The sequence below is a fragment of the Lolium perenne genome, chromosome 3 (genome assembly GCF_019359855.2).
Source record: "Lolium perenne isolate Kyuss_39 chromosome 3, Kyuss_2.0, whole genome shotgun sequence".
In the NCBI taxonomy this organism is placed as follows: Eukaryota; Viridiplantae; Streptophyta; class Magnoliopsida; order Poales; family Poaceae; genus Lolium; species Lolium perenne.
In genome coordinates, this window is record NC_067246.2 from 202,119,280 (window position 1) to 202,128,556 (window position 9,277).

The window sequence follows — 9,277 nt, forward strand, 5'->3', positions numbered from 1 at the left end:
ACGAAATGCTCCATAAGCGTTCTCCAGCATTCCTTTTTCTTTCTCTTGCTGACGAAACTGGAACCAACACGTGCCTTCACTGGCTCATGCCATTCCTGGACGGTGATCGGGACGCTATCTCTAACAACGACTCCGCATTGGTTGATGAACTTGGTGTACACCTCTTCGGGCTCCAGCGGCTTGCCTTTTGGACTGATAACATCAAAGGTATATATTACTCCTTGTTTCAGCGTCTTGGTTTTGCCACGCTTTGTCTTCACCGATTTTTTCGACGATCCGCTGGCCGAGGGCTAAAATAAGAAAGAGAGTCGAGTTAATACACATATTTATTGAAATCGGTAAATTTGTATCACCAGCTGAGGCTCAATGTATATATATATACCTCGCCGGAGGTGGTGATTGCTAATTGCTTATCAACATCGCCGGAGGTGTTTGTCGACGGTTCACCTCCATCAACAGTGCCCGTTCCTTCGTCATCACCTCACTGACGACCTTCATCTTCACCGCCAAGGTTCAGATAAGAAGAGATATCATCTTCTTCATCTTCTTGGGGCGGCACATAAAGAATGTCGCCGTTTATGATGCCGAAAAGATGTGCCTCGGCTTCCGGATTATAGTTATCCCTAATCGGGTCGGCTCTATCGTCCGCCATATGTGTCACTCCTGAAAACATGTAGTAAAAACTAATTAATTGTGTATATGCCAGCATTATCACATCTCTTGTACATATAAAGAGAGAGGGCGACGAGGGAGGCGAGAGGGGGGACGCGTATTAGATGTGTATATGCGGACGATCGACCTCGCCTCGCAGTGACCGCGTGACCGAGAGACCGGTGGCGGTGGCGAAAGGGCGGTGGCGGTGGCGGTGCCGATCCTCTCTCTCGTAAAAAACAAAAAAAAACCCGCGCGTATACGGAGGGGGAGGCGAGGGCCTCGCCCCCCCTCCGTATACACGCGGGGTCGGTGGCGAAAGGGCGGCGGTGGCGAAAGGGCAGTGGCGGTGCCGATGACAACACACATAACTCTCGCCGCCCCCTCTTGATCCCAAAAAAAAACACCGCGCGTATACGGAGGGGGCGACGAGGGACTCGCTGCCCCCTCCGTATACGCGCGGTGGTTAAGTCAAATTTTAGTTAAGTCAAAAATTTAAGACAAAATTTTTAAGTTAAAATTTTAGTTCTTTTTTAAGTCAAATTGTAGTTCTTTTTTGAGACATAATTTTTAAGTCAATTTTTAGTTTTTCTAAGTCAAATTTTAGTTTTTTTACACAATCTTTTTTAAGTCAAATTTTAGTTTACAATTTTGAGTTAATTACTAAAAACAAATTGTGAGTTAATTAACAAATTGTGAGTTAATTACTAAAAACAAATTGTGAGTTAATTAACAAATTTTGAGTTTACAATTTTGAGTCAAATTAACAAATTGTGAGTTAATTAGTAAAAACAAAAAAGGGGCGCCGGCCACACGGCCCCTTTCTCTCCCTCCTCATCTCCCTCTGTCTCTGTACGTGGAGAGCGCGGCCGCGCGCGTGGCCGGAGGCCGGCGGGCCGGCGAGAACGGCGCGGGCGGCGGCGGCAGGGCGCGCCGCGCGGCCGGCGGCGAGCTAGGGCGCGCGGCCAAGTGAGAGCGGCGGCGGGCGAGAGAGGAGGCGCACGCCGATGTACGGGATCGCGCGCGAGAGAGCTGAGGGGCGGCGGGCGACGGGCGACGACGGCGGACGACGACGGGGCGGAGAAGACGACGACGGGCGACCTCGACAGCCTGACGGCGCGCAGGCAATTCGATCGATCGGGCGGAGAAGACGAATGGGCCGCGGCTCCGCGCCCACGCGTATAAATAGGGAACGGGCTTTAGTCGCGGTTGGGGATACCAACCGCGACTAAAGGTCACCCTTTAGTCGTGGTTGGTGTCCCCAACCGTAACTAAATCCTATTTTTCGGCAGTTTTACGGTTTCACGCGGAAACCACCTTTAGTCGCGGTTGGGGACACCAACCGCGACTAAAGATGTTTTTTCAGAAAAACTAATTAAGAAAAATAAAACTAATTCAATTCAAAATCTTAAAAATACATATAATATATCAAAAAATTCAGAAAAATAAAACTAATTCAATTCAAAATCTTAAAAATAAAAATAATATATCATGAAATTCAGAAAAATAAAACTAATTCAATTCAAAATCTTAAAAATACATATAATATATCAAAAAATTCAGAAAAATAAAACTAATTCAATTCAAAATCTTAAAAATACAAATAATATATCATGAAATTCAGAAAAATAAAACTAATTCAATTCAATATGTTAAAAATACAAATAATATATCAAAAAATTCAGAAAAATAAAAATAATTCAATTCAAAATTCTAAAAATACAAATAATATATCAAAAAATTCAGAAAAATAAAACTAATTCAATTCAAAATCTTAAAAATACAAATAATATATCAAAAAATTCAGAAAAATATAACTAATTCAATTTAAAATCTTAAAAATACAAATAATATATCAAAAAATTAAGAAAAGTAAAACTAATTCAATTCAAAATGTTAAAAATACAAATAGTATATCAAAAAATTTAGACAAAAAGAACTAATTCAATTCAAAATGTTAAAAATACAAATAATATATAAAAAAATCAGAAAAATCCAATGTCTTCCCTCATCTGTCTTCTTGCCCCCCGCTTCCCACGAGTTCTTCCCGATCACCTCTGTCTTCCCACAAGTTCTCCCCGGCCCGTCTACACTCCAGTTCTTTCCCGCCTATGTCTTCCCGCCATTTCTTCACGCCTCTGTCTTCCCGCCTCTGTCTTTCATGGGTTTGCAGGAAAAAAATTCCGAGGAGCAACTTCCGAAGATGCCGTAGGGCGTGTGCACCGACGACATCTTCGAAAAGTTGCGCCACAGGAGATTTTCCAACCCTTTACTCCATCCATGGGGATGAAACTCTCCTACCTGCTAGGTTGGCTTGTTGGTCTGTTTGCCAAGGCGTATCGATGCTCCTTTTATAGGCACGGCGCCGCTTCTGCTTTGTCTTGTTCCTCCGATAGGGCATCGTGCGCTACATGCTTTATCTCATCGAGCAGTGCGTCCACCCACGCGTCCTTATCCTGCCGACAGCTTTAGTCACGGTTGCACCCACCAGCCGGGACTAAAGCTTACCCAAACGTCCTTATCCCACCGACAGTTTTCTTAGATGACACAAAAACCACATTTAGTCCCGGGCACCCACCAGCTGGGACTAAAGCTTACCCAAACGTCCTTATCCCGCCATTTCTTCCCTGTGTTCCCGCCTCTTTCTTCCCGCCACTTTCTTCCCGCCTCCTGTCTTCCCGCTCCCATTTTCCCGCCATTTCTCACTACATATATGTAGCCCGGCTTGGCCAGCATGATCACATCTCTACAATCTCTCATCACTCTCTCATGGCTTCCACCGCACCCACTCTAACCTAACAGCAGGTGGAGGAGCTTTGCGCCTCGAACTACCCTTGCCCACCGGGCTACCGCATCCCCGCCGGCTGGAGCCTAAGCGCCGGAGGCGTGCCGGTCCCTCCCGTCCCTCAGGGTACTGCGCGCCGGGCGGCCATCACGAACCACTACTACCTCGATCTCACGCCGGAGCAGCGGATGAATCCCCGCTGGCATCCCGATAACCAGCATACTTGGGACGCCTTCTTCATCAATCGGCGTGACAGGGCGCTCGCCAGGTATGAGGAGGACGGTCTGCCTCCTGGGAACTTCCACGAGGCCGGCCGTCGGCTATGGTGGTACGGCCGGACTCTACAGAGCGTCATGGACTACATCACGGCCGGCGATATCCCCCGCCTGCGCTACCCTCAGTTCGAGCCACGAGCGCCGCCCAACGACAGCGACGACGATAGCAGCGACGACAACGGCGGCAACTTAGAAGGCGACGACTACCAGTACAACGGCGGCGACTATGAAGACTACGAGTATGCATATTATACGCCTAGGTAGGAGTATGACTAAGTCACTCCAAATTTCATGTATCATCAGTGGTATTTATGGCATGGCCAATCAATTTGGGCAATGCTAGATCCACCAAATCCCATGCAATTACGGCTCCTCTAGTCCTTTTCCCATGATACGCCTAGGCAGGAGTATGACTTAGTCACTCCAAATTTCATGTATCATCAGTGGTATCTCGAATCAATCGAATCATTCGAAAATGGACACCAAACACATCACAGATAATATAATTCACATGATCCATTCAACAAAGTTTGGTACAATAAATTATTACACATCATTTCTTCCCTTGTGTCCCTGCTTGCTTACGATTGAGCCGTATCCATGGAGCATCCTCATCATTTAACTTAATGCTTGGGTCGGTGTTCACTTTGAAGGGCGGAATTTCACCAAACATATTATAATCTTCTGACATGTCTGTCTTGCCCTCCACTCCCACGATGTTTCTTTTCCCTGAAAGAACAATGTGGCGCTTTGGATCATCGCATGATGTACTGATCATTTTCTTATCTTTTCGTTTCCTCGGTTTGCTACTCATGTCCTTCACATAGAAAACCTGAGCGACATCTTTCGCTAGGACGAATGGTTCGTCAAGGTAACCAAGATTGTTGAAATCCACCATTGTCATTCCGTATTGCTGGTCCACCTTTACCCCACCTCCTGTTAGCTTGAACCATTTGCACCGGAACAAAGGGACCTTAAAGGAGGGTCCATAGTCAAGTTCCCATATCTCCTCTATGTAACCATAATATGTGACCTTTTGCCCATTCTCGGTTGCTGCATCAAAGCGGACGCCACTGTTTTGGTTGGCGCTCTTTTTATCTTGGGCGATCGTGTAAAATGTATTCCCATTTATCTCGTACCCTTGGAAAGTCGTTATAGTCGAAGATGGTGTCTTGGCCAACATGTACAGCTGATCTACAACATGATCGTCATTCATTAAATGTTTTCTCAACCAACTGCCGAAAGTCTCCACGTGGGCCTTCTTAATCCAGGATTCAGGCTTCCCCGGGTTGTCCTCGCGTAAAATATTCTTGTGTTTCTCAAAGTACGGAGCCACCAAGCTGGAATTGGTCAAAACTGCGTGGTGTGCTTCAGTCATAGAATGGCCGTCCATACATATCGTTGATTTCCTGCCGATCGTGCCTTTTCCACTTAGTCTCCCCTCGTGCCGCGATCGAGGAAGACCAATCGGCTTAAGGTCAGGAACAAAGTCAACACAGAATACAATTACCTCCTCATTTCCATAGCCCTTGGCAATGCTTCCTTCTGGCCTAGCACGGTTACGAACATATTTCTTTAATACTCCCATGAACCTCTCAAAGGGGAACATATTGTGTAGAAATACCGGACCGAGGATGGAAATCTCTTCGACTAGATGAACCAGGAGGTGCGTCATAATATTGAAGAAGGATGGCGGGAACACCAACTCGAAACTGACAAGACATTGGACCACATCGTTCTGTAGCCGTGGTAGATCTTCTGGATTGATTACCTTCTGAGAGATTGCATTGAGGAATGCACATAGCTTCACAATGGCTACTCGAACATTTTCCGGTAGGAGCCCCCTCAAAGCAATCGGAAGAAATTGCTTCATAATCACGTGGCAGTCGTGAGACTTCAGGTTTTGGAACTTTTTGTCCGCCATGTTTATTATTCCCTTTATATTCGACGAGAATCCAGACGGGACCTTCGTACTGCTCAGGCATTCAAAAAAGATGACCTTCTCTTCTTTGGTCAGAGCGTAGCTGGCACGACCTTGAAACCATTCCGGATGCCGGTCACTAGGGTCTTTCAAACGTTGCTGGTCCTGCCTTGCTTCCTTTGTATCATTTGTCTTCCCATACACGCCCAAGAAGCTTAGGAGGTTCACGCAAATATTCTTCGTAACATGCATCACGTCGATTGCAGAGCGGACATCTAGGACTTTCCAATATTCTAGCTCCCAGAATATAGATTTCTTCTTCCTCATGGGTGCGCGCCCGTCAGCTCCCTGCGGAACTGATTGTCCGCCAGGACCCTTTCCAAAGATGACTTTCAAATCCTTGACCATATCAAATACCTCAGCACCAAGATGCGTTCGCAGGCTTCGGCCGGTGATCTGCCTTGCCGTTGTAATGCTTGCCTTTCTTTCTTACTGGATGAATTTTCGGAAGAAATCGACGATGCCCAAGGTACACGTTCTTCTTACAATTTGGCAAATATGCACTTTCAGTCTCATGTAAGCAGTACGTGCATGCATTGTATCCCTTATTTGACAGTCCGGAAAGGTTACTAAGAGCAGGCCAATCATTGATGGTTACGAAAAGCAACGCTCGTAGGTCAAATTCCTCTTCTTTGTGCTCATCCCACACACGTACACCAGGTCTACCCCACAACTGTAAAAGTTCATCAACTAATGGCCTTAGGTACACATCGATGTCGTTGCCGAGTTGCTTCGGACCTTGGATGAGCACTGACATCATAATGAACTTCCGCTTCATGCACAACCAAGGAGGAAGGTTGTAGATGCATAGAGTCACGGGCCAGGTGCTATGGCTGGAGCTCTGCTCGCCAAAAGGATTCATGCCATCTGTACTTAGACCAAATCTTATGTTCCTTGCGTCAGCTGCAAAATCTTTGAACTCTCTGTCGATCTTTCTCCATTGCGTTCCATCTGCTGGGTGTCTCAACTGCCCGTCCGACTTACGGTCCTCTTTGTGCCATCGCAACAACTTGGCATGCTCTTTGTTCCTGAACAGACGTTTCAACCGTGGTATTATAGGAGCATACCACATCACCTTGGCGGGAACCCTCTTCCTGGGTTTCTGGCCCTCAACATCGTCACCAGGGTCATCGCCTCTGATCTTATAACGCAATGCAGTGCATACCGGGCATTCATTCAAATTCTCGTATTCACCGCGGTAGAGGATGCAGTCGTTGATGCATGCATGTTTCTTCAGAACCTCTAAACCTAGAGGGCAGACAACCTTCTTTTCTTCGTACGTACTGGCGGGCAACTCGTTATTCTTTGGAAACATATTCTTCAACATTTTCAGCAAGTTTTCAAATCCTGAGTTAGCTACACCTTCTTGTGCCTTCCATTTCAGCAAATCCAGTGTGCAGCCCAGCTTTTTCAGACCATTATCGCATCCGGGGTACATCGACTTTTTGTGATCCTCTAACATGCGATCCAAATTCTCCCTCTCCTTTTCAGTTTCGCAGCTTCTCCGTGCATCAGCAATGGTCCGACCAAGATCATCAACGGGCTCATCACGTGCCTCTTCTTCACCTTCCCCTTCACCTTCCCCTTCACCTTCCCCACCTTCAGCATCCTCCATGAAAGTATCACCGAAATGATAAAGATAGTTGTCATCGATGAAATCATCCCCTTCTTCATCTTCTTCCATTATAACCCCTCTTTCTCCATGCTTGGTCCAACAATTATAGCTTGGCATGAAACCCTGCCGAAGCAGGTGCATGTGAACATCTCTTGAGGAAGAGTAACCCTTCTGATTCTTACATGCAACACATGGACATATAACAAAACCCCCTGCTTGTTCGCATTAGCCACTACGAGGAAATCTTTCAAACCCGTAGTGAACTCGCCGGAGAGTCGGTTACCGTACATCCATTGCCGATTCATCTGCATTATTATAATATAAAATATATAATTAACCATCATGCATTTATTAAACTAATTAACTAACTACAAACAATAGAAATCAAACAATGAACTACACACATATGCATATTTTATCAATGACACATCAAATGTTCAAGTTGCTAACCGCGATCGAGGAGGAAAAAATAAATGAGGAAGCTCAAGTGTGGCTCCGACACTTCATATCATGTTTGTTTCATGCTCTTGGGGCATTTCATCAAACACCTTGTGTGCATAAGAGGAACCAAAAGCAAACCTAACACCCCCTTGTGAAGTTTGTGAAGAGAATGGCTCCAAATGGCTAAGTGCTGGCTGCTGGATGGGTATATATAGGGGAGGGGCTTTAGTCGCGGTTGGCCTGACAAACCGTGACTAAAGGTGCCCGAAGGCCTTTAGTCGCGGTTGGCCCCCTCACGTGCACCAGCTGGCCAGCGAGCGCCCTGGATCCAGGCCTTTGGTCGCGGTTCGCCTCCCGAACCGCGACTAAAGGTCCCATTAGTCATGGTTCGAAATATTTGGGGACTAATGGGGCTGGATGGAAGGCTCTTTTTCCACCAGTGTTAGTCTGATAAATTCACCTAAACTAGGGGCACAAAACATTAGCGCTTATTACACCGCCATTCAACATAGCGAAGAATTGGCGTAGCTCGTCTACCCGTATGCAGTGGTTGTTTAGGTCATCTCCAGCGGTTAAAAAATGGTTCTGCACCCCATCTTCAGTGGCCAAAAACTGATTGAAGCATTCACAAATCATGTTTGAAATACATCGAGCCGCTAGAGGTGCATTTCCTAGTTCCTACGTATGCATTGAATAGAAGTGCGACGGCGCAGCGCCATACGCACGCACAGGCACACCGCACACGAGGTCACTGGCGACTGTACAACCAACGTGTACATGAGGTCATTGCAGCAAGCCATGAAGCTGGATATATATATAGAGAATACATCGGTGCACGGCGCTGACATGATCACGTACGATCGAGGCACGCCAGTTACTCCTAGGCAGAACGACGTAGTACCTCAAGTCCCATCGATCTCCCAGGATCCAAGCTCGACGAACCGATCGACCCAGCTGCTAGCTCCGGGGAATAAACACCGGTCGCGTGCACGAACTATTATGGCGCGCGAGCATGGGGCGTACGTACGGGTGCAGCAGCATGGCTGCGGGATCTTCCTTCCGCTCTGATTTTGATGGGAAGATCCATCGAGGGAGGAGCTGCGCGCGGCTCTGCTCATCATGGTGGCATCATGGCGTTTGGCCGCGCGCGTACGTAGCGTGGTTGGCATGTCCTCGCCTACGTCCGGCCCGTACTGCATGCGCGCAGGCAGCGACGGACGACGTCCAGTCGACACGTACTTTGCCTGCACGCCACCATGATATGATCGATGAACCAGCTGGCCTCCGAGCAGAATGGCAGCGAGATCCCGCTACCTATCCCTGCACATAGTCAAAATTTGCTTGCTTTAAAATAATTAGTTTTTACCGGCCTGTTATTTTATTGCAATCAAACCAGCCAACCCAGCGGTCGGGCCGGTGAACCAATGAACTAGCCACCGGTTTTTAAAACCATGACCTATACACGATCATGTGGGTCAGGGTGGGCATTCGGTTTTAACCGAAATTTCGGTTCGGTTTTTGCGGTTTTT